This window comes from Staurois parvus, unplaced genomic scaffold (assembly GCF_062004578.1).
Source record: "Staurois parvus isolate SC_StPar_1 unplaced genomic scaffold, SC_StPar_1.0 ptg000708l, whole genome shotgun sequence".
NCBI classification, from domain to species: domain Eukaryota; kingdom Metazoa; phylum Chordata; class Amphibia; order Anura; family Ranidae; genus Staurois; species Staurois parvus.
Window position 1 is genome coordinate 5,544,023 of NW_028318504.1, and position 25,030 is coordinate 5,569,052.

General features: G+C 43.0%; 1 protein-coding gene and 1 pseudogene across 2 annotated transcripts in view; one reads left to right on the plus strand and one right to left on the minus strand.

The window, feature by feature from the left end:
- Window positions 1–25,030, plus strand: part of LOC149445821 (catenin alpha-2) — an 845,912-nt gene that overhangs the window by 238,268 nt on the left and 582,614 nt on the right. The window lies entirely within an intron of this gene.
- The window catches only part of LOC149445823 (ribosome production factor 2 homolog pseudogene), a 174,133-nt pseudogene continuing 166,453 nt past the window's right edge, over window positions 17,351–25,030 (minus strand).

The window sequence follows — 25,030 nt, forward strand, 5'->3', positions numbered from 1 at the left end:
CTGGCACAACATGTTGCCACAAATGCGCTGTGACAACTATTTAGCAAGTGCTCTGTCTCGGAATCCTTTTGGGAACAGGAAGATATATCCTTGCAGCACGTTTTCCTTTCATTCGTACTAACAGGGGACGCATGAGACCGTTCTTCCATATGTATTATTAAACACTAAAGCCAAGCAGTTTATATCAAAGCAGCAAAGTTCACTGGCGGTGCTCTGTGAAATCCTGGCGTTCGAGGGGGCAGTGTTTAAAGTGAACTCGTCACTTTGTAGCGGTGCCTAAAGCTGTAAAGAGAAAGAATGGGAAGGGGAGATGGAGTGTTCTATTTATCTTGTATATAATCTATGTAGCTTTTTTGTTCCACTATGGTTACATAGGGGGCAGAAAGCAAACACATCCCGCTACCTATAGGCTAAAGAAAGTGTACCATGCAAAGTGCCCCATGGTGCCACTATGGCGGAAAGCAAGTATGGCACAGCAAAAAGTGAGCAAACAGGAGGGCAAAAGCCTAATACAGGAAAAGAGAGATGAATGGGTCCTATTAAATATTAAAGCCAAATAATTAAAACAATTCATATGGACTTTTAAGGTGCCATGAGATTACACAAAACAATCTGAATTTTTTAATATCATTTTGAATAATAATTTATGCAAAAGTAATAGAAAGAAAACAATGTTGAATCCAAACAAAAAAAAAAATATTGCAAGACTTTTGGGGTGCCATGACTATGGGATTATACAATTATTTACATTTTTTAAAAACAATATTTTACTAATACAAAAATAATTTTAAAAAAGCCATTTTATGACAGTTGACACCTTTATAGTTAGTGTTTAATCCAAACACTTAAAAAAATTCACGGGGACTTTTAAGATGTCATGAGATTACACACACACAATAAGTAATTGTTTTAAATATAATTTTTCATTAATACTGAATTAATGGAAGAAAACAATTGGGTAGAGGCCAGAAGCTTTTTAGTTACAGTGTTGAATCCAAACAGAAAATTTATGTGGGACTTTTAAAGTGCCATGACTCTGAGATTACACAAACCAGTGTGTAATTTTTTAAATAATATTTTATTAATACAAAAGTAATAGAAATAAACAATTGTGTGAAGACTGGAAGCTTTTTGGTTACAGTGTTGAATTCAAACAAAAAAAAAATAATGCAAGACTTTTGGGGTGCTATGACTCTGGGATTATACAATTATTTACATTTTTTAAAAACAATATTTTATTAATACAAAAATAATTTAAAAAAAGCCATTTTATGAAAGTTGACACCTTTTTAGTTAGTGTTGAATCCAAACAATTAAAAAAATTCACAGGGACTTTTAAGATGTCATGAGATTACACACACACAATAAGTAATTGTTTTTTTTTTTCCAAAAAAAGAGGTGTTTATTGAAAACCAAACACACAGATTGATACAAGACAGAATAAAATTTCAAACAGGTTGAACATAGGGCATATGGCAAAACATATATCATACAGAAGAGCATGAAATCCAATGCAGAAATGAACAAATTGGATGAGTAAAACCACGACAAGGTTGTGCCTGCAATATTCCAGTGTGCTTGTCAAACGATTAGAGCAAGGAGGCACCAGGCGTTCTACATTAATGTCTCAAAGTATGGTGCTATGGAGGAAAGGAGGGTGCGTACAGTATCTAAGCAGAAGTCCATACTACAGGTTTGAGATAGTGGAGGTGGCGGAGAGCGTATATGGGAGTAAATTGTCATGGAAATCGCTAATGGGAAAGGAGATAAGATGTTGACATCATGCCTAATGCTCTGCGGGATAATTATCTGGAGCTTGGACAAGCATAAGAGAGGAGAAAAAAAAAGAGGAAGGAGAGAAGCGCAAAGGAAAGAAAGAGAAAGAAAAGGAAAGAAAGATAAAGAAAAGGGGAAGAAAGAAAAAAAAAAAGGGGGGGGAGGGAAACACGTAGGTAGAAGGGAGTGAGGGAAGGGGTGACTGCAAAAATTATTTGATCATCAATACGGGTCATATCAGGTGCGGTAGAAGTCTAAATTAACATTAGTGTCAAATAAATGTGGGATGTACACGGAGGAGGGGGAACATGTTGACCACCATCGGGTCAAATACAACTGAGTTACAACAGTAGGGAATCTAAGTCAATTCAAACAGGTTGGTCCATCAGAGATCGATATGCGGGGGTAGTCAGAAAATGAGTCCAACAGACCCAAGTGTGGGAAAATTTTGTAGGGGTATCAAGTGCAGTCGCAATCAGTTCTTCCATAACTGCCGTTTTTCCCACTCGGGTGAGCCAATCGCGTATAGAAGGGGGGCGTGTGGAACCCCACAGGACAGGGATGCAGAGTCTGGCTGCATTGATCATGTGCATAGCTAAGGATTTGAAATACTGCCCCCCGGAAAGGGAAGAGTGGTGGAGGAGGAATTGAGCCGGAGAGAAATCCACAGGCAAGGTAGTTACAGACACCACTAGCCTGTGCACTTCTTGCCAAAATGGTTGCAGAACAGAGCAAGACCACCAGATGTGAAGGAATGATCCATCTGAGGTCCCACATCTCCAACAACTGTCGGGGAAAGCGGGGTTGAACCGATGAATTTTCCAAGGGGTTCGGTACCATCTCGAGGCTATTTTGTAGCCATTTTCCTGAGTTGAGACGTTGAGGGAGCATTTATGAGAATGCTTAAATACCCGGTCCCAGTCTAAGTCCAATAGGTTAGTTTCAAGATCTCTATTCCACGCTCGACATGATGGGAGGGAGTCATAAGTCCGATTCTCCAGTAGGAGGGGATAGATCTCCGAGATCAGGTGCTTACGTGGTTCAGCTTTAGCGCAGATAGTTTCAAAAGGGGTAAGAGAACGGCCCCAGTCGAAAGGGGGTTTCAGTGAAAGCAGATAGTGTCTAATCTGAAAATATGCCCAAAAAGGGAAATTGCGGACACCTAGACTTTCAGTCAGTTCTCTGAGTGTTTTCACCTTGCCTTTGTGGAGAAAATGTTTCACCAAGATCTGTTCATGCGGCCAAAATTTCAGTAAGAAGTCCTTGTGCATTCCTGGAGGGAAATCAGGATTGAGACGAATAGAGGTTAACGGGTTGGGAGTTTCGGAGATGGATGCAAATTTACAGGCCACGCGAAAAGTTTTTAAGGTAGGCCCCACCAAAGGGTGAGTGATAAGGGAATGAGGCGTGTGCTGCGGCAGAAGCCAAGGAATCGATGCCAGGGGTAAGGGTGAGCATGCATCTTCTATATATATCCAGTCCTTGGAGGCAGTGTGAACGTGCCAATCAACTACCCGTGAAAGGTGACATGCCCAGTAGTAGCGGTGAAAGTCAGGGAAGCCAATTCCACCTCTAAGCTTAGGAAGGGTCATTTGGGAGAAAGCAATGCGCGGACGCTTATGATGCCATAGGAATGATGAGCAAAGTCTTTTGCACGACATAAAAAAGACAAGGGGTAAATGAATTGGCAATGTTTGGAAGAGATATAGAAGGCGAGGAAGTATATTCATTTTGATTATTGCTGCCCTTCCAAACCAAGAGAAGGAAGGACGATGCCATTTATCAAGGTCTTCCTGCAGAGAGCGCAGAGCGGAAAGGAAATTTTTCACATAGAGGTCGTCCAGATTACGGGTGAGCTGAATACCGAGATAGGTTAAGGATTCCTTTTCCCAATGGAATGGGAATTGGAGCTCACAGGAGGAGACAAGCTCAGCAGGCAGGGTAATGTTAAGGGCAGCAGACTTGGAGAAGTTAATTTTAAAATTCGATAAGAATCTGAAGAGGGCAAAATCCTTCAGTAGGTTGGGCAAGGTGATGTGAGGATCAGCAAGAAATAGGAGAATATCGTCTGCGTAGGCTGCGAGCTTGTAATCTTTGTCCGCCACCCTAATCCCCTTGATATCGGAATTCGAGCGAATTTTCCGTAGCAAAGGTTCAAGGGAGAGGACAAACAGGAGCGGGGAGAGGGGGCATCTTTGCCGTGTGCCATTCCTTAGATGAAAGGAATTTGATAAATGACCGTTCACCCTTACTCGAGCTGTCGGATCGGAGTATAGGGCCATTATGAAGTTAAGCATCTTCTGGCCTAAACCCAGTGCTACTAGAGATGCCTTCAGGAAGTCCCACGCAATCCTATCGAAGGCCTTTTCTGCATCCAGGGAGAGAAAAAAACCAGGAGAGTTAGACTTATGGAGCCAATGGTTAAGGTTAAGGGCCTTAATGGTATTGTCCCTTGCTTCTCTCCCAGGGACAAAACCCACTTGGTCTAGGTCAATCAGGGAGGGGAGCAGGGGAAGAAGACGATTAGCGATGATCTTCGCGAATAACTTGATGTCCACATTCAGCAAGGAAATGGGTCTGTAATTAGAGACCTGGGTGGTATCTTTCCCACTTTTAGGGATAACTGTGATGTGAGCCTCCAAAAGGCGGTTTTGCGATCGGGAAGGATGAGAGAGAGTATTAAAAGCCAAAAGAAATGGGACACTCAGGATATCCAGGAAAGATTTATAGTAAGCTACTGGAAAACCATCAGGGCCCGGACTCTTACCCGGTTTCATCTGTTTTGTCGCGGACTGAAGCTCAGTTAAGGTCAGGTCCCCTTCCATAGCCTGAACCAAATCTTCGGAGAGGGCCGCAGGACCGTAAAGGCGAAGGAATTCGGAGATCAAGGAGGTTCTGGACCTGTCTGTATGTATAGGGGGACGTTCCGGAGAGAGATTATATAAATCTCTATAGAAGCGTTCAAAGTGGGAGGCAATATCAGGGTCAGATGTAGCCTCGGTGCCATCAGAGCCCCTGATTTTATGTACTGTCATGCTGGCTCGTTTCTCACGAAGCGCTCTAGCTAGAAATTTCCCGCTCTTATTTGCGAATTCGTAGTACAGTTTTTGTGAAAGAATGTATTTTTTCCTAACAACCTTACCCAATTCCGTAAGAAGTTGTGAGCGAGTATTCGTAAGGTCTGCAAGGGTCGACGCAGCCAGAGTCCGCTTATGCGCTCTCTCCAAGGAGTGAATCCTGTCTGTGAGGAGTCTCAGGCGCTCCTGCTTGGCTCTCTTACGTCTCGACGCAGTAGCCATGAGGATACCCCGTATAACACACTTATGAGCTTCCCACTGCGTGAGGGGAGAGGTGTCTGATGAGCTATTCAAAGAGAAATATTCAATCATCTTAGAGCGGATCTCTTGTTCAATAGCAGCGTCCGCTAGAAGGGAAGCATCCAGACGCCAATATGTTGAGCGTGAGTGAGCAGTGGGGAACCTTTGAGACATAGTGATGGGATGGTGATCTGAGAGAGTCATCGGTTCTATGGTAGCAGCATGGAGGAATGGAAGATCTGATTGCGACAGAAAAAAGTAGTCTATCCTAGAGTATTTGTTGTGTGGCGGAGAGAAAAAAGTGTAGTCCTTGACGGTAGGGTTGAGGATACGCCAGGAGTCGTGTAGTTGCAAGAGCTGTAGTTGTATGCGTATTTGCTTAAGAGCCTTGTAAGGCAAAAAAGAACATCCCGAAGAGGAATCTATCAGAGGGCTCAAAGGTACATTCAAATCACCTCCCAGTATCAGCATCCCTGATTGAAAAGCCGCTAAAGTGGAGGTGAGTGAACGCATAAAAGGGACCTGTTTAATATTGGGCGCATAGACGTTAGCAAGTGTGATTGGTCTGTTGGCAAAGACTCCCTTTATAAGCAGATATCTACCTTCGGGGTCCGCCAGGGAATCTGTTATTTGGAACGGAAGGTGCCTGGCGAACAATATGGCCACCCCCTTTGATTTAGCTAAAGGGTTAGTGGCATGGAGGACCGTAGGAAAGTGGAAATTATATAACTTGGGAATGGAGTCTTGCCGAAAGTGCGTCTCTTGCAGATAGACCACATCTGCTTTCTGTTTGTGTAAATAGGAGAGAAGCATGGAACGTTTTTCCGGAGTGTTCAAACCCTTTACATTTAGTGAGAGGATTTTCAAAGACAAATGACCCGCCATTGAGGTGGAAGAGAGCATGATTGCTATCTAGTGTCGTCTAAGTCAGATGTAACGGTGTACTATGGATCAGGAGTGGGGGGGAAGGAGGAGGGGAGAAGGGGAAAAAAAAAAAAAAGGGAAAGGGGGGGGGGGGAAAGTAGAAGGAAAAAGAAAAGAAAACAGGAGTATGAGAACAGAAAAAGAGGAAAATAGGCAAAAGACGGCTTGGGGAACAGACCCGCTGTTCCACGTGAGAAGAGAAAAAAAAAAAAAAAAAGAAAGGAAGTTCAGGAAGAAAAAGAGAGAAACGCGGGAAAAAAAAGGGGGAGAGACCAGAAAAGAGATAATAATAGTAGCCGAATAGAGGAATCAGTATAAGCTCACTGAGCTCACTGTGTGGGGGTCAAAGTCGACGTAGAACTAGGAAGTGAACCATTGCCGGCCGGCAGCCCTCTGTGAGCAATGATGTAGAGGGAAAAAGGAAGGATGCGGGGTACGAAGGGTGCAAATAGTGTCGGGAGTCCTATAGATTAAATAACCAGAAAATGACCACCTGTCCTCTGCGGGGAAAGAAATGTAACGTAACGCTCAAAGGGTGAGAACTGGGAGAATGGGCATAGGCACAATATGAGTGGGGGGCCGCGAGACGAGGAGCAACATTACACTATGTGTATAAAAAGTGCACGGACGCTTATAAACCAGGATAGCCTATACTAGTGTGAGATCAAGACTGGTTAGGGACTCAGCATTATGAGTAGAGTAGTGAGGGGCCCTCACAAATATTACAGGCAAACCGTATCATAAGGCGTAAGGAAAACTAGACATCAATAGCAAAACAGGTGAAATCGTGTCATAACAGGCTTAACACACATAAACCCCTAAGCAACCACCGGTGAGCGACCAAGCTTCTTAGGATCAAAACCAGGCATGCAAGCTTAAAATCTGAAATGCGCTAGCTGATATGCATATAAATATATACACATATACATACACATACACCTACAAATACAAATATAAAAAAAAAAAAAAAAAAACCGAAAAACCAAAACCCCCCCCCACACACCCATAGAACAAAATGACCTCTGAATCCTCCGAGTAGCAGGGGGGACGAGCATCACCTCTCCCAATTCAGCATAGTAAAGGGGACGAGGAGGCGAAAGGGGGATGTGTACGAGGGCGATCGAGGGCGTGATAGTCCTCAGGTGAACCTCGTCAGTCAAAGCAATAGGTAAGGACAACCCGGAGAGAAAAAAGGAGAACTCAAATCCGGGTGAACTATCTAGTAGCAGAGGGAGGCGATGCTCATCCACACAGCTAAACTCCATGTACAGTAATTGCCGCTACCAACCCCTATAACTCTACTGCCCATCCCAGCATGCAGTAACCATATCCCCTCAACCCGCCCCCCGAGAGAGAAATTAGGCCACTGACACAATCCCACAAAGAGGATACATTACAAATTAGGCAGAGGCTTCATCCGAAGGACCAAGATGTGCCGGGCAGTCCAAGGTGTAGGGGGAGCGAACAGCGTAATACTGAGCAGTCTCTTGCAGGCCGCGGGACATCTTCAGGGACGTAAGAGTGATGCTCATTTAATATCAGAAGGACGGAGCAGAAGGATGGAAGTCTTCCAGAATGCAGACGGATGGTCAGAGGGCCCAGGAGGCTGTGAAGAGGCGCAGGTCAAGAAACAGCGGGGGGCGGAGAGACTGCCATGGGAAGCTGAGTGTGTCTGAGCGATGACCTGGATGGATCCAAAAAAAAAAACTGTTCCCCAATGTGGGGGGTGGAACCGGTTTGCATGCGGTCAATGTCCGTTCCCATATCATGTAGGGAGAAGTGAGGAGGCCCTTTAAGTGTATACAGGGCCATAACTGTATGTAAGGTCTGTAGAGCAGAGGATGCCATCCTGGTGGATAAGAGGTATGTGTCGCAAAGTGTAAGTTCAACAGGCATTGATCAGTACACAAAGAGGTAACTGGAACTTTCGTGGCAAAACTGTAAGAAAGCGTTCGTGGAAGTGGCAAAATATAGGAACCTGGCAAAAACATGCGCCGGAAAGGTATTGCAGAGTGGGGATACCAGACTATTAGAGTTTGCGCCGCGGCTTCCTATGTGCAGGAGAGGCCGTCAGGCTGAGGATGGCTGTTGCGCCCCCTGTGGGGAGTCTCGGAGGAGTCGTCGGAGGCATCCGACCTCTACGGTTAGATTGAGCATGCCAATCCATAGCACTGTCCACCGATCCCGGGCCCTGAACTGGTGGCAATCTTATGGAGCTGTACCAGTCAGGTAGGTCAATCAGAGGTATGTCCAGGGAGGAACAAAACAATGGCAATTCTTCAGGGGATCTCAGATTGCATGATTGTCCGTTAGCTTGTACAGAGAGGCAGAACGGGAACCTCCATCTATAAGTGATGTTACGTGATCGGAGCATGTCCAGAAGGGGACGTAATGCACGGCGTTGTTGTAGGGTAATGCTGGATAAATCTTGAAACAGTTGTAATTCTGCGCCTTCATATGAAAGATGCCTTCTGTCTCTAGCACATCTGAGGATATCCTCTTTGAGCGGGAAACTTACAAGGCAACAAATGACATCCCTGGGTGGATCTGCGTCTCCCCTCCTAGGGCGGGTCGCTCTGTGTACACGTTCGATGTCAATTGGGGTTGCTGGCGGGCAACCAAGGAGGTAATTAAATATGGCCATTACCGCTTTGGGGATATCGTTAGTTTCCACTGATTCTGGGAGACCACGAATTCTAATGTTATGTCTGCGGCCACGGTTGTCTAGATCCTCAACATGTCTGCAAAGTTCTCTGATAGTAGAAGTGTGCCTCACTGAATTTTGTCGTATGTCTAAAATGGCAGATTTGTTTTGCCTGGAGGTGGATTCCACCTGCTCCATGCGTGAGCCCATGGCCCTTATATCCTCCCTTAAATCTCCAAGGGCATTAGTGAGCGTGGCAGACAGGGTGGCCTTGATGTCTGCTGCCACTGCATGAAGATCCCTTAAGGACAGGGACTGGGATGCAGGATGGATGTCATGGTGAGGCACTGTGTCCGAAGCAGCCGACAAGGCAGAGCAGGAGGGAGCTGCTATATCAGTGGCAGCAGAGGGAGGGGGCGAGGGGGATGCAGAGGGAGAAGGAGATGGCTGCGGCCCTTCCCTCCGCTGCTGGGAGCGGAAGAGCTCCTTTATATGCCGCCCCTGCGCTCCCTGGCTGCGTGGGGATCGTGATCGGGCACCGGCTGATGTCCGGTCCGACTTCCCCATAGTGAGACAGCACTCACTCACCCCGCTCCTCCGTAAGGCGGTGTAGAGGGATCCGGCCGGCGGGAGCTCTCTCTCTAAGCGGCCATCATCCAGCCGCGGCAGACCACGCCCCCTAAGTAATTGTTTTAAATATAAGTTTTCATTAATACTGAATTAGTGGAAGAAAACAATTGGGTAGAGGCCAGAAGCTTTTTAGTTACAGTGTTGAATCCAAACAGAAAATTTATGTGGGACTTTTAAAGTGCCATGACTCTGAGATTACACAAACCAGTGAGTAATTTTTTAAATAAATATTTTATTAATACAAAAGTAATAGAAATAAACAATTGTGTGAAGACTGGAAGCTTTTTGGTTAGTGTTGAATCCAACAATTAAAACATTCATGAAGGCTATTAAGGCATCATGACTTTGAGATTACCCAAACCAGTATGTAATTTTTTTAAAAATATATTTTAATACAAAAGCAATACAAATAAAATAATTTGATGGGGGCCAAAAGCTTTTTAGTTTACAGTGTTGAATTCAAGCAATTAAAAAAATTCATGGGGGATTTTAAGGTGCCTTGATTCTGAGATTACACAAACCAATGTGTTTTTTGAAATAATATTTTATGAATACAAAAGTAGTTAAAAAAAACCAAGTGCATGAAGACACAAAAGCTTTTTAGTTACAGTGTTGAATCCAAACATTTAAAACATTAATGGTAACGTTTAAGGTGCCATAGGATTACACAAACTAGTACATATGTGCTGCTGACAATATCTCTAATTTGCTTATATCAAGCTTTTAAACTATGTTAATAAAATATTATTTAAAAAATACGTACTGGTTTGTGTAATTTTACAGTACCTTAGAAACTGTCATTAATTTTTTTTTTGCTTGGATTTAATATGTATTTAGGGATGTGGTGCTTAGACGTTTTGTCAGCTCTGCATACTTTCTATTTTTCTCTGATTTACAGTAAATACGCTTTATTCCATTGTTGTAAAGGGACCTAATGCAGTTCAGGGTTTTTTTTATGTATCCCCTTCTCCAGGACTATTGAGTAGTGGCAATAGTAAAAGTTGAGTGTTCTCAAAGGACATTTTTTTGTGGCAAACCATCACATCAGGTGTTGGAAATCTCCCCTCTGTAAGGCGCGTTCATTGCATATCTGAGCAGGTAGCAATATAATGCAAAGCATGAGTCCAGCTCTGTTTGATGTCTGAACGGGGAAGTGTCTACACTCAAGGCCACCAGCCCAACATATCTTATTAGTTATGGCCTGGGTGGCAAATGTTACCTTGCTATCCCAAGCTACCCCAGCCTAGTCCTTCCCCTCATCCAAGAAGGAGTTCTCATAGTTCTTTCAACAGATCCTGAGATCCTCACTAATCCTTTTTGTTAGTTCAATATTATAGACCTCTGCCAAAAAAGTTAAACTACATCTTTTATCCAAACTCTCAATTATTTGTTATTTTTAAAAGTTAGTGTAAAGAAAAATTAGTGGTAATAAAACAGCTTTTTTAAAAAAAATTATCTATTTATTACAGGTACCTATATAGCGCCGTCAATTTACACAGCACTTTACATATATATTGTACATTCACATCACTCCCTAACTCTCAAGGGGTGTACAATCTAAGGTCCCTAACTCACATTCATACATACACATACTAGGGCCAATTTAGACAGCACTTTATATATATTGTACATTCACATCAGTCCCTAACCCTCAAGGGGCGTACAATCTAAGGTCCCTAACTCACATTCATACATACACATACTAGGGCCATTTTAGACAGGATCCAAATAACCTACCAGCATTTATTTGGAGTGTGGGAGGAAACCAGAGTACCCAGAGGAAACCCACACAAGCACAGGGAGAACATGCAACTTCCAAGCAGGTGGTGCTGTGGTTGGGATTCAAACCAATGACCCTAGTACTGCCAGGCAGAAGAACTAACCATTTAGCCACTGTCCTGCCCCTGCTTTGACTTCAACCAGTCTATTTTTTTTTTGTGTGCTTACTTTTACTGAACATGTAACTGGCAAAACAGCAGTGCATAAGTAGTATGTGGCCTAGAACAGCAGGGTCCTTTGACTAGGGGAGAGAGATCTAGCCTGGAGGAGTTGTATACTCTCTGGTCCATCCAGTTAAAGTCTACAAGTAGTTTAATGCAGTCCCAACTGGGGGAAGGGTGTTTGCTGAAGCTGCAGGAACAGTTTGGAGCAGGAGCAGTTTGGAGTGACGTTTGCTGAGGATCCAGCTTGGAAACTCACAGTACAGGGTTTGGCTGATACTGGAAGGAGGCATCCATGTATACAGAGACATAGTGGGTGAGGGTCTGAGAGAGATTCTGGAGAGACTGTTGCTGTTTGACCCCTTTTTGTGAAAGACTGTTTCAGATTTTGCTGGTTCAGGGCTGTTTCCAGTGTGGAATCTCCCTGAAGCTGTATGTCCCACTTCTCTTATAATGGAGGCTTTGTTTGAAGAAGTTACATCATGTAGAGAGTTTCCTCAGCTAAAGTTGCACTAGTCCTGGTGTATCCCAAGGCTCACTCTATTCTCCATCCCAGTTCTTCAACCAATAAACCTAAAAAAATAAACTTCTGTCTTGTTATTGCGTGGAAAGACTGAGGAACTGCTGTGTGCCTGGCTGCTATGCACCCAATAAAGAATAGAATCTGGGACAAACAGGGGGACCAGTTTGGGTTCTGTGCTACAATTAGTCATCACATGTCTCAGCAGAACACTTTGTTGGTGTAACAGGTGAGCAGGGCCAGGACAAGGGGTGGGCAGGAGGGGCAGTTGCCCTGGGCACAGTGAAGCAAGGAGGCATAAAATGGACACAGGAGAGTAAACCCATTCTACGGCATGCATTGACAATGAGGGAGGGGATGCAGTTCCACATCCTTGCCCTGGGCGCTAGAAGAACTGCAGGTGAGAAGGGCATAACATGATCCTGTAATATAGTGATAAAAAATGCCTTGAGGATGGAGGGTAGAGAATAGAGAAACTATACTTGACTTACCTACCTTATGTTTTAGACAAAATAGAACCTGGCGGTACACTGAAAAGAACATGGTAAAACATTTCCCATTGTTGGTGTCAGTGGGTGTAAGTAATTATTATTATTGATGTGAGGGGAAGTTTAAAAGCATAACTATTGGTGTCAGTGGGGGCAATATAAGCCCTATAACAGTGTAAGTGGGAGTAAGTGAGTCCCATTGTTAGTGTCATTAAAATAAAATAATCCCCATGGTTCGTGACAGTAGGTAAAATTGGCATCATATATTTGGTTTCAGCATAGGAGTAGGAGTAAAATGAATCCATATTGTGGATGTCAGTGGAAGGAAAATAAATTCCATATTGTTGGTGTCAGTAGGATAAAATAAATCCCCATATTGTTGGTGTCTGTGGGATAACATAAGATCCATATCCTTGGTCTCAGTAAGATAAAATAGAGCCCATATTGTCGGTGTGAGTAGGATAAAATAAAGCCAGTACTGTTGGTGTCAATGGGATTAATTAAAAGAGAAGTGAGGGAATGTAAAAAAAACCCACACATACTCACCTCGATCCAATTCTGCAGCTGTCTCTCCAGCTCTACACTAAGAACTGAGCTATCAAAGACTATTGATCACTCAGTTCTCAGGTCCTCTCTGAGCACTGCCCCTCCAATACTCATTGGAGCGCCAGACTGTGGAGGGGATGGGAGCAGCTGGTCCAGGCTCTCATTGACAGGCTAAGCTAGCTGCTGGTCATGAATCTGGGCAGATCCCACATAGACTGACTCTGTGCCATAAGCTGACAGGGGGCTTTAGCCTACTGTTGTACAAGTCTGAGTCACAGGCAGGGGCGGACTGACCATTTGGAAACTTGGGCACTGCCCGAGGGCCCGGGGTCAGTAGGGGGCCCCATGAGATGCCCCTGGTACCTTTTTCATAGGCTTTTTTGAGTTTGGGCAAGGACACAGGGGCCCCAAGATCCTCTATTGCCCGGGGGCCCCATGAGTTGTCAGTCCACCCCTGGTCACAGGAGTGCAAAATTACATCCACTTCTGTGACCCATAGGAAAAGTATGGCCAAAGGAGTTTTGGCCATACTTCTCCTTTATGGCCTATATCCTTGGTGTCAATGGGATAAAATAAAGCCCACATCACTGGTGTCAATAAGATATAATAAAATCCATATTGTTGGTGTCAGTGGGACAACATTTACCCCCTATTATTGATGTTAGTGTGAGGAAAACAAACCCCATATTGGAATCTATGGGATCCAGATGACATCCCATATTTGCATTGTTGTTCTGTGATTGTGTACCTTGTCATATGTTATTGTGCCACTGCTCTGAGTTCTTCCTTCGTTCAGACCAGAACTGCTGTCACTATAGGGCATGAGATTGCTTTCCATGACAGTACATAATTATGGAGAGTGTTCCAGCACTCTGTACTCCTTTACAACTCAGCACAGTGTCTTTGATCCTGCAAGATATTGTCCAAAATCCCAGGACTTTCCTGTAGGATCCTGGGCACATGGCAGCTATGGTCTGTAGCCTCCCTGGCGATATTCCCGAGTGTAGCTTGGGGTAAAGTTTCAGTAACACAAGCGGCAACCCCGAGCTACACTTGGGCTTGACATGCGGCGCTGCTCTGGCGCTATATTTCACATTTCAGTGTTTTTGGTTTGATTACATTATTGAATTAAATTTATTATTATTATATTATTATTTTTTATGATTATTTATTAAATTATAATTTATGATTTTGTGTTTCAAGTTTTATCCTACCTGGGATGTTTACTAGACTCTTGTTCGGACAGATTTCAGTGAGTTATTCCTAAAAATTACAGGCCTACAATAAAAAAAATACATATTTCCATGCAAAAAAATTTAATGCTTTGAGCACAGAAATAGGGACATAATCAGACCGCTAGGGAGGTTAAAGGAAACCTTTCCATAAAGAAACATAGAAAATGCGGGCTTCTCATTCTATAAATACTACTTACCTGACTGCTTTATTGACCAAATGGCTTCAATGCTTGAAGCCTACAACCCAGACAAGATAAAGATCCCTGACTGTACTCTGACTTTCTTGATCTGCTTACTACATTGTAGTTCCAGGTCAGAGACCCTTCTGATGCCAGAAGATGGGCTTAACAGCCATCACTTGGAACCAGGATTAGGCACATGTAAAGGATTCTTAAAAAGGTGTTCTGCTCCATGACAGAGCCCATTTTAATGCATAACCTGATGACCAGGCCAGTTTAAAAAGAGGTTTCTTTCTATGCCATATAATCAGCAACATCTCTATGTGATATATACTTGAAGAAAATCCTGACTTTTCCACTTGTCGGTTGACATTACTGCACTGCTAATTTGCCATGTTCTCAGTGTTTGGTGCTCTGCTCCCTGTAATCTCTGGGTCAGTTATGCCACTCATAAGTGGAATTACCATATGCATAATTACTGGGATGTTATGTTAAATTAAAGATCACATGCTTCAAACTACCCTACGATGAAACACATTTGTTATTGTCACAGAGGCAAGAGAAAGTGGTTCATTAAGATTGGGTTGAACTTTAGTAATATAAAAAAAAACTGATGATCATAGTAAAATGAATATTACTAATAATGTTAATATTTTTGGACTGCTTACTATTACAGTCAACCTGTAATGCAAATAGGTGCCTTTTGAAAAACCTGTGGGTGAGTAAAGCTTATCTTAAAAAAAAATAGGCAGCCAGAATAGTGAGGAGGAAATCAAAGGGTAGCTTTCAAGACTGCATAACCTTTGGAATCAAGGAAACCTTGGGAAACTTAAAGTGGACCTTGCACTACAAGAAAGGTCTGCTTTTTTACTTTGGACCCCTAGCCCCATGCCATACACTGTACCACACATAAAAAATAAAAACTTGTGGATAGAAACATGTAGGTAGTGCACTTTGCTTACCCACAGCGTTTGTACTGCAAGGGTTGAAGTCACCATTCTTCCTATGAGATCTTGGGGAATGCCGAGTAGCCCAAATCTTGCACGATGATGCACCATCACGGATCATCTTCTCAAATATGGATTACTCCCCATTATTTCTAATTGTCTTGCTGGAAGGATGATGACATCAAACTTTGGAGCCACAGATGGATGTCGAGGGTATGGTAAGTAAATTACCTAACTTTGTTTACCCATATATTTTTTTTTTCATTGTAATGGAGCCAGAGAGGGGGCCTTGGTAAATAGGAGAACCTTGCATTTTTAGTGCAACATCTAGTTTAAAGCCACATCTTCTGCCCACCCCTTCTTTTTTTTCTATTTAGTAGTTTTTATACGAATATTGGTCATACCAGCTAAACAAGTGGAGGGGGGTAATTTGGCTTCAACAAACTGGTGATTTTAGGAAAGGGGTGGGGGGGACACATCTAATGTAGAGCCCTCTTGTGCTGGTGATTGTTATGGTCAACTTGGAACTTCATTTCTTGAGGACTTCAAGAAGAGGTTCTCAAGCCAGTAAAGTGAGACTGAGGACTGGTGTTTTCTATGTAATGCTAATGTTAATTATTGCTATTGTAATAACAAAATATTGTTATCAGCTTTTGGCAGCTGTAAAGAATATTAATATCTTAACCCAGGGCAGATATTAAAAAAACAGCTGATGCAGTTATGTGTTCATTGAAAAATATAAAAAAATTTTTTAAAGCAGCTAATGTGTGTATCCAAATCTGCTTAGATACCAGTTTTTAGTGATCCCTGTACAGTAGAACTCAGATTGGGAGATGATGAATTTAACACTTGGAGCCAAACAGGTGTCCTGCATGCACATGTGTTAGGGCTCGTTCACACTTGGCTGTTTTACCAACGCTTGCCAAACACCCCTATAGCGTTTGGCAAGCGTTGGTCTGGCGTTTGCGGAGCATTTTTTAATGCTCGCAAATGCCGCATGCGCGGTTTAGCAGGGGGTTGCTAGGCATTTGCCGAACGTTAATAACGCCCCACAAACGCCTATAATGCAGTTTGAGTGGTGTTACCGCTCTGCAAACGCCCCGCAACCGCGTCACAACCGCACCGCAAACGCCGGCTGGGCGTTTGCGGAGCGGCACCATAGACAAGAATAGAAGGCTTCAACGCCTCCTGACTCGACCAGAGGCGTCCGTTTTGCCGCAACGCGACGCAAATGCTCCCGTTAGAACAGCACCATGTGCTGTAATGTGCAGAATTGGCAGAGGCATTTGGGAAGCGGTAAAAGCGCTTCCCAAACGCCTCTCTGCCGCCTGCACACAACGCTAGTGTGAACGTAGCCTTAGAAAGGAAAATTTTGACAGGAGTAGAGATGACCTTGTCAGTGTCTTTCTGCTCCTTCACTGTTCAATCACAGGCTAAGGATAGGTGACTAAGCTATAATGCATAACAGCAGTAGAGAAAAGACTGGTTACCAATTGAACCGTGGGTCATGTAAACCCCAGAATTGGAGGAAATATTCCTTTTGCTGGTAATATAGTTCACCATGCACATTCTATTTTTGTATTTACTACTACTACTACTACTACTACTACATCAAGTTTATATAGTGCCAAAGGGTTTACTCAGCGCTGTACAATAGAGGGGGGGGGACAATACAAGAAACAGATTAGCAACAACAACAGTACACGAGGGGTTAGAGGGCCCTACTCTTTCGAGCTCTTGTTCCTCAAATACAACAAACAGAAATCCAAATACCAGTTTGTATTGGAGAAGAAATTGTAGGTCAACCAGCCTCAACAGAACTGATGCCAGCACGTGCAAACAATATGTGTTTCCATTACAATATAGAGCCATTAGTAACAAGCACAGGCTGACCAATACAGTAACTGCACTACAAAAAAGCATATCCCTTTATACACAAGAAACTGCTAGTGCTGCTTCCAAAGCATGTGGTAATTATCTACTTAATGGAAAGAAACCACAGATATTTTTACATATAAAAGGAATTTTAATATAAACAAAATAATTTTGAAAAACCCGAACAGGCTTTATAGCCAAGCCAGTTAACTGGAAGCCCATACTAATTCGGATAGACTTTGGTTTCTTCAAGGCAATCTCTACCATTCAATGCACTTAACAGGTATTGCATTTATTCCATAATTCACACTATTGGTGCTTGTAAATGCACAATTTATTAATAGGTTCACCTACTTTTCTCTTGGAAGGTGAAGCTTATGGCTGGAGTTAGGTTTCCTTTAGAAAAGATAACCTGTTTTTTCACTGTAGAAATGAGATAACCGGGTATATCAAACTTTAGCCCGGTATGAATGTCCTGTAAAAAAAGACATGCTTAAAGGATAAACAGTCCTCTAGCACTAACTAAATCCCTATTCAGTTGATTTTCCTCCTTTTGGGAGTTCCATCTTCAATTGTTCCTGCAATCTTCTCTGCTGGCCTCTTTTTCAGTGCCTTAACTTTACGGGTCTGCAATTTACCCAGATCTTGTTTTTGCATGTGGATTCGGCCATATTTAGTATCAAAAGTATCGTGGGAAATGTTTTTCTTCTTCTTTCCCTGCAAGGCTTTAGGACGTTTCATAGTCAGCTTGTATAGGTCATCAGAAGTGTGTCCTTCTCATTACAAAATCAAATGAAGGTCCCATTTCTTCCAGTTCTATGCGTGGGGTTCTGCACCCAGACTTCTTCATTAACACTTTGTAGCTGCGCATATAAATCTTCCCATCCACTGCTGTGAAATGCAATATATGCTCCAACCCTGCCAGACGTATACCAGACACTGTGGGTCCTCTAAAGAAGTCTGTCAGGAGGTTTTTCAGGCGCTTATAATCTTCGCTCGTTTCAAATGCTTCTCCAGCAAATATCAGCATAGGTTTGGTGCCTTCAGGATATTTGCAGTTCTTAAACTCCTTTAAGGACACATATATTTTTGCCATCCCTATTTAGCTCTTAGTCTGGAGTTCAGCTTTAAACCAACTAAACCAAGAAGCATTTCTAAATTTTATGAGCATTGCCATTTTGAGCAATCCAGCACTGAAAGACAAAGGCTTGAGGAACATGCCAGAAAATGGACAATAGTATACAATACATTTACACGTCCTATAGGACTCAGCTATTCTGTAACAGTAGCTGGCTTATGAATCGTTTATCTGGCATATGTGAAAGCTGGCAAGGCGCGCCGACTGCCACAGGACTTTGGAGAGAACGGAAATTGGTTGGCAGTAGCACATTATGACTCTTTATATGTCTAAATTGGGGAAAATATATATAAATGTATTTAAGAATTCAAATTAAAATAACAAGAGGATAATGAGTTCCCAGAGTAAAGTTTAAAAGAAGTTTTATGAACTCCCGAAGTAAATGGCACAATAATGTGACAATGACTGGCAATGATTTATGGAAAATGCATCTGAAGTCGAGCTGTTGCCCAGATGAACTGGGAAAGGATTATTTTTTAGTCTTTAAAATAAGGAAAAAAAGTATATCGAAGTCAGAGATTCTCCAGTATATTTTGCCCATATTAGTTTGACTTGATTCCTATATTTTCCTCATTTTTAATTAAAGTGCAAAGTTTTTTTTTAGTTTTCAATAGAATAGAGAGGGATTAGAACCCCTGTTAGTTTTTTTTATTACTGCCTTTGCCCCCTGCTAGAGAGATTCACCCTCTCAACTTGTTCTGGAGAACGTTATCACTGAAAGAGAAAAAAGTGACTTTGATCTTCACATTGAAACAAAAGGTTTGACTTTATATCAACCTGTTTTTGTCCCCTGTATAGCAAAGCTTAAACTGGGAGAAGAAGAATCAGTACAAATAGCCAATCAGTTGCACTTAAAGGTGCATTCTGATAGGAGGATGAAGGCATGAGAGGACAGAGGGATGAGCTAATTTTTGTGCTGCTTTTCCTTCATTGGTCAATCATAGGATGGGGGTAAGCAAGAGACTTGTAAGAGTCAATGAACCTCAGCAGAGAAAAATCGGATCTTCTCCCTAGCACTCAGTCCAACAAAGGAAGCTGGCACCACAGTGAATGCTTTTCAGTCATAGGCTTTATTCAGCAGGTAACACCCATAAGATGCCAACGCGTTTCAGCTAGTAACGCCATTATTCATAACTTATTCATCTTCTTAATCACAAAAACAAAAAATCCTGCAGGTCCTGTTTGAGGCTATATTCCTCAATAACCGCAAAGAATATAAATCTACTTTGTTAACCCTATAACCCAGTTATAATCTTGTAAAAGTAGCTATGACATCATCACTAAGCTATACATAGTTCTGCGCAGAGAGCAGAGCTGTGGGAGGGACCCAGCATGCCCCACTTACCACAGGCTGTCTGCAGAAAGCTACAGGAGGGGGTGGAGACAAGATCAATCACCCTGCTCAAGGAGAGAGAGTAGCAGTGACCGGTCTTTATTACAGGACACTTGAGGGCAGATGCCTTATTGTTACTGCTGAATTCTATATTAGAACATTCAAGTGTCCAAAGGACTCCTAGATGGGCATCTTAGTGAATACAATATACGGGTATATGGAAAATGATAGAGATACATATACACTCATTAACTCACATCCACAGGTTGAAATAGATGGACTGATGTCTTTTTTATTTTTATTATTATTATTATACAGGATTTATATAGCGCCAACAGTTTGCTCAGCGCTTTACAATATAACAGGAGACAATACAGCAACAATACAGTTCAATACAAGAGGGATTGGAGGGCCTTGCTCCTTGGAGCTTACAATCTAGGAGGGAGGGGCTAGTAGTACAAAAGGTAGTAACTGTGGGGGATGGACTGGTAGGAAGAGTAGAAGATTCCATTATTAGCTGAGGGTAGGATAGGCTTCCCTGAAGAGATTGCCTAAAAGTGAGCAGAGTAGGCGATAGTCTGATAAATTGGGATAGAAGTTCCAGAGGATGGGGGAAGCCCTAGAGAAGTCCTGGAGATGAGCATGGGAGATGGAGACAAGGGAGCTAGAGAGCAGGAGGTCGTGCGAGGAGTGGAGAGTACGATTTGGGTGATATTTGGAGACAAGATTGGTGATGTAATTTGGGGCAGAGTTATAAATGGCTTTATACGTTATTGTTAATGTTTTGAATTTTATCCATTGGGCAACGGGAAACCAGTGGAGGGATTGGCAGAGAGGGGTGGCTGATACAGAAAGGTTAGTAAGGTGGATGAGTCTGGCAGCAGCATTCATGATAGACTGAAGAGGAGATAACCTGCAATGAAGTAGGCCAATAAGGAGGGAGTTACAATACTCGATGCGAGATATAACAAGGGAGTGAATAGGTTGCTTAGCAGTTTCCGAGGTTAAGAACGGGCAGATCTTGATGTTGCGGAGGTAAGGTCTACAAGATTTGGGGCTGAAAGGACAGATGGGAGTTTAGAATTACACCTAGCATCCTGGCATGAGGGGAGGAACTGATGGTTGTATTATTAATCTTGATGGAGAAGTCAGGGGAGGGGGAAACCTTTATTCAACCTTACCAACTATGTAGTTGTGCTCAAAAGTTTGCATCCCCTTGGAGAAATGTATACAGTATGAGTAGGCAAAACACATTTCTAGTATTTCTTCTGATATTCATATTCAGCTGTAAGTCCCAAAAGAATGGCACAATCATAAAACAAAACATGGCAATAAGTAAACAAATGAAATGTCCCCTGTTCAAAAGTCTGCATATCCTTAATTCTTAATACTGTGTATTGTCCCCTTTAGCATCAATGACAGCATACAGTCTTTTGTAATAGTTGTCTGAGGCCCCCATTTCATGCAGATGGTAAAGCTGCCCATTCAACTTGGCAAAATTACTCCAGTTCATGCAAAGTCTTTGGCCATCTTGCATGAACTGCATGTTTGAGATCTCCTTAGAGTGGAGACTATGATGGCCACTCCAGAACCTTCACCTTTTGCTGCTGTAACCACTGGAAGATCAACTTGGCCTTTCTGCTTCCCATGGCTCAGTATTTAGCCTGCTCAGTGCATCCACTTGAGAGCTAATAAACTCATTCATTATTTATACACAGGCACTAATTGCAATTTAAAAAGACACAGATGTGGAAAATTACCTTCAATTGCCATTTTAACCTGTGTGTGTGTCACCTGGTGTGTTTGTACCAAGGCCAAACATTTCAGGGTACGGAAGCCTTTGATCAGGACCATATGGGTGATTTATTTTATCATTATGATTTAAAAAGGAGCCAAACAGCTATGTGATAATAATGGATTCATATGATAACTATCCATAAATAAAATACAGGGTATCTCTTAAAATGTCTCTGTAGTCAGTGCTGATATAGATGTCAATGGCAAGTGTAAAAACATTATCCTTCTGCTGTGGCATACAGTGAAATAATTTGGCCTTCAGCTATGAAGGGTGCTAACTCACAGAAAAAAGCAGTACCACAAGGGGCAGCACATCCAGGGGTAGCATTGGCAACTATCATCTTGGCTAATGTATTCTTCTTGGATTAAGTATTGAGCATTGCACTTCAGCTCTGCATTTCAGCCAAAACACAAAGCGAGAAGCCACAGCAGAGAACCTCAAACAGGTGACCTGTTTCCCAATCCAGCTCTTTTAGCTCTTATGTAGTCTGCTTCTTCATTCCACCACTCCTCCTTCTCACAGTTGTATCCTCTCTCTTCAAACTCTTTCTCCTTCACCCCTCTTCTCCACCCAACAGCTTATATATACATCACCCTCACTCGTGTATTCATCTTACTACTGTACTCATCAACGTCTGCTAATTCCAAACCCAAATACTAATAAAACCTCCAGGACACTGGAACCTGTCCCTCCATATAAGTCATACTACCATATTACCTCTCTCACCCTTTTTCTTCTCCTAACATCTGGAGACATTTCCCCAAATCCTGGGCCGCCATCTTTTTCCTTTGATAAACACAACTGGCACCACCTATCTTCTAACAGCAGCTCCAATCTAGTTATTATTCCCCTTCTTACTAGAACCAGCCTCCCCTTTTCCTGTGCCCTCTGGAATGCCCACTTTGTCTGTAACAAACTCACCTCTGTCCATGACCTTTTTATCACAAACTCCTTTAACATGCTTTCAATTATGAAAACTTGGCTTCATGAATCTGATTTTCCCTCTCCTGTTGCCCTCTCCCATGGTGGTCTCCTCTGGACTCACTCTCCCAGATCTAGTGGACAGAAAGGAGGTGGAGTTGGAATCCTCCTATCCCCAAAAAGCACTTTTCAGGTCCTTCATTCACCTCCCTCTCTGTCCCTCTCCTCATTTGAAGTTCACTGTTTTTTTCTATTCTCTCCAGTTTCTTTAAGAATTGTTGTGATCTATCCGCCTCCTGGAGCTTCCTTGATGACTTCTCTGCCTAGCTGCCTTATTTTCTCTCTTCTGAAATTCCCACAGCCATTCTTGGTAACTTCAACATCCCTGTTAATCTTAACACTCCTGCTACTTCTAAACGTTTGAGCCTAACTACTTCTTTTGACCTAAAACAATGGGCACATGCTTCTACTCACTCTAATGGTAACTCCATCGACCTTGTATTCTCCTACCTATGCACTCCTTGCAACCTCACCAACTTTCCTTTTCCTCTCTCTGATCACTCCCTTATTAGCTTCTTTCTCTCCTTGGCTTCCTCTTCCTTGTCTTCCAACTACCAAACAGTTACCTGTAGAAACCTTCGCTATCTTAACCCTTCTCTTCTTTTTTCAGCAACAGATTATGACAAAATCTCAGCAATGACCTGCCCCAACCTGGCCACTTCTGTATACAACAGTTCACTGTCATCCACCGTGGATACATTGGCCCCCCTCACTACACACAGAATTAGGCCCCGACAGACAACACCAGATGCCTCAAAAAGCATAGCCGTGCTCTTGAGTGTTTATGGCGTAAGACTAAGACCCAGGAAGACTTCGACCAGTATAAATCTGCCCTTCAAAAATACAATTATTGTCTCCACACTGCCAAAGAGACCTATTTTATCACTCTCATTAACATCCTCTCACACAATCCCCATCAACTCTTTTCTACCTTTAACTCTCTACTTCGTCCTTCTTTACCTCCACCCACTAACTCACTTACTGCCTAGGAGATCGCTAATCACTTAAAAAAAAAAGATTTATACAATTTGTGATGAGATCTCCACTGTACAGCTATCTCCCTCACCTAACACTCCTTGTCCAACTGCACAGTCTATGCTTCCCTTGTTTAACCCAGCTACTATAGAGGAGGTTGGTAAACTTTTTTCTAAAGCCCACCTAACCACCTGCCGCCTGGATCCTTTTCCCTCGCAAATACTATGGTCATCCTCTGGCAATATCCTTCATTCTTTAACTCATATCTTCAATCTCTCCCTTTCTACTGACATCTTCCCCAACTCTCTAAAACATGCTCTAGTCACCCCTATACTTAAAAAGGCCTCACTGGACCCCACCAATCTTAGCAACCTAAGACCCATCTCCACACTCCTGTTTGCCTCTAAACTCCTTGAATGTCTACTCTACAACCAGCTGAGCTGCCACCTTATTGATAATAACATTCTTGATCCCCTTCAGTCTGGATTTCTCTCACAACACTCCACAGAAACTTCTCTTCTAAAACACAAACGACTTACTAACCGCTAAAACCAATGGTCACTATTCCATATACTTACTCTTGGACCTCTCTGCTGCCTTTGACACAGTTGACCACCCCCTCCTCCTCACAAAACTCTATTTACTTGGTCTCCGTGACTGTACTCTCTGTTGGTTCAAATCTTACCTATCTCACCACACCTTCAGTGTCACTTACAGCTCTACTTCCTCCTCTCCTCTCACATGACAGATCCCAGAAGCCGCCGGACCAATCACAAAGCGCAAGTGCTTTTCGCTCATGCGCACTGGGCACCCGGCTGTCATGCCGAGCGCCATTACAGAAGCCGGGAAGACAGCGCGCGGCTGGATCGAGGAACAGGTAAGATCAAACAAAAACTCTGCAGAAGTAAAAGCGGGTACCTGTCAAATTCAGGTACCCGCTCCCCACCTCCCCAAAGGTCAGCAGTCATCTGTACTGTCCGCAGTCTCTGGTCATCCCTGTGCTGTCCACAGTCTCTGGTCATCCCTGTGCTGTCCACAGTCTCTGGTCATCCCTGTGCTGTCCACAGTCTCTGGTCATCCCTGTGCTGTCCACAGTCTCTGGTCATCCCTGTGCTGTCCGCAGTCTCTGGTCATCCCTGTGCTGTCCGCAGTCTCTGGTCATCTCCTGTACTGTGTCTGCAGTCCATTAGTTCGGAATTTTTTTTTTCCTGTTTCCTGCCTCTAAAACCTAGGTGCGTCTTATGGTCAGGTGCGTCTTATGGAGCGAAAAACACGGTACTAACAACTTAAAAAGCCATCCACAACTCTGCACCCAGCTACATCACCAACCTGGTCTCAAAATAGCAACCAAACTGCTCTCTTCGATCCTCCCAAGATCTTCTGCTCTCTATTTCCCATGTCACCTCCTCCCATGCTCATCTCCAGGACTTCTCCCAAGCTTCTCCCATCCTATGGAACTCCCTACCCCAATCTGTCCGGCTATCTCCTAATTTATCCATCTTTAGATGATCCCTGAAAATCTTTATCTTTAAAGAAGCCTATCCTGCTTCTAACTAGTAAACTGCCTTTTATTTCCTCCATCAGCTCATCCCCCCACAGCTATTACCTTTTGTATCTCTCAACCCTTCCTCCTAGATTTTATGCGCTAACGAGCAGGGCCCTCTGTTTTCTCTTGTACCAAATTGTATTGTAACTGTAATGTCTACCTTCATTTTGTAAAGCGCTGCGCAAACTGTTGGCGCTATATAAATCCTGTATAATAATAATAATAATACTAACATTTG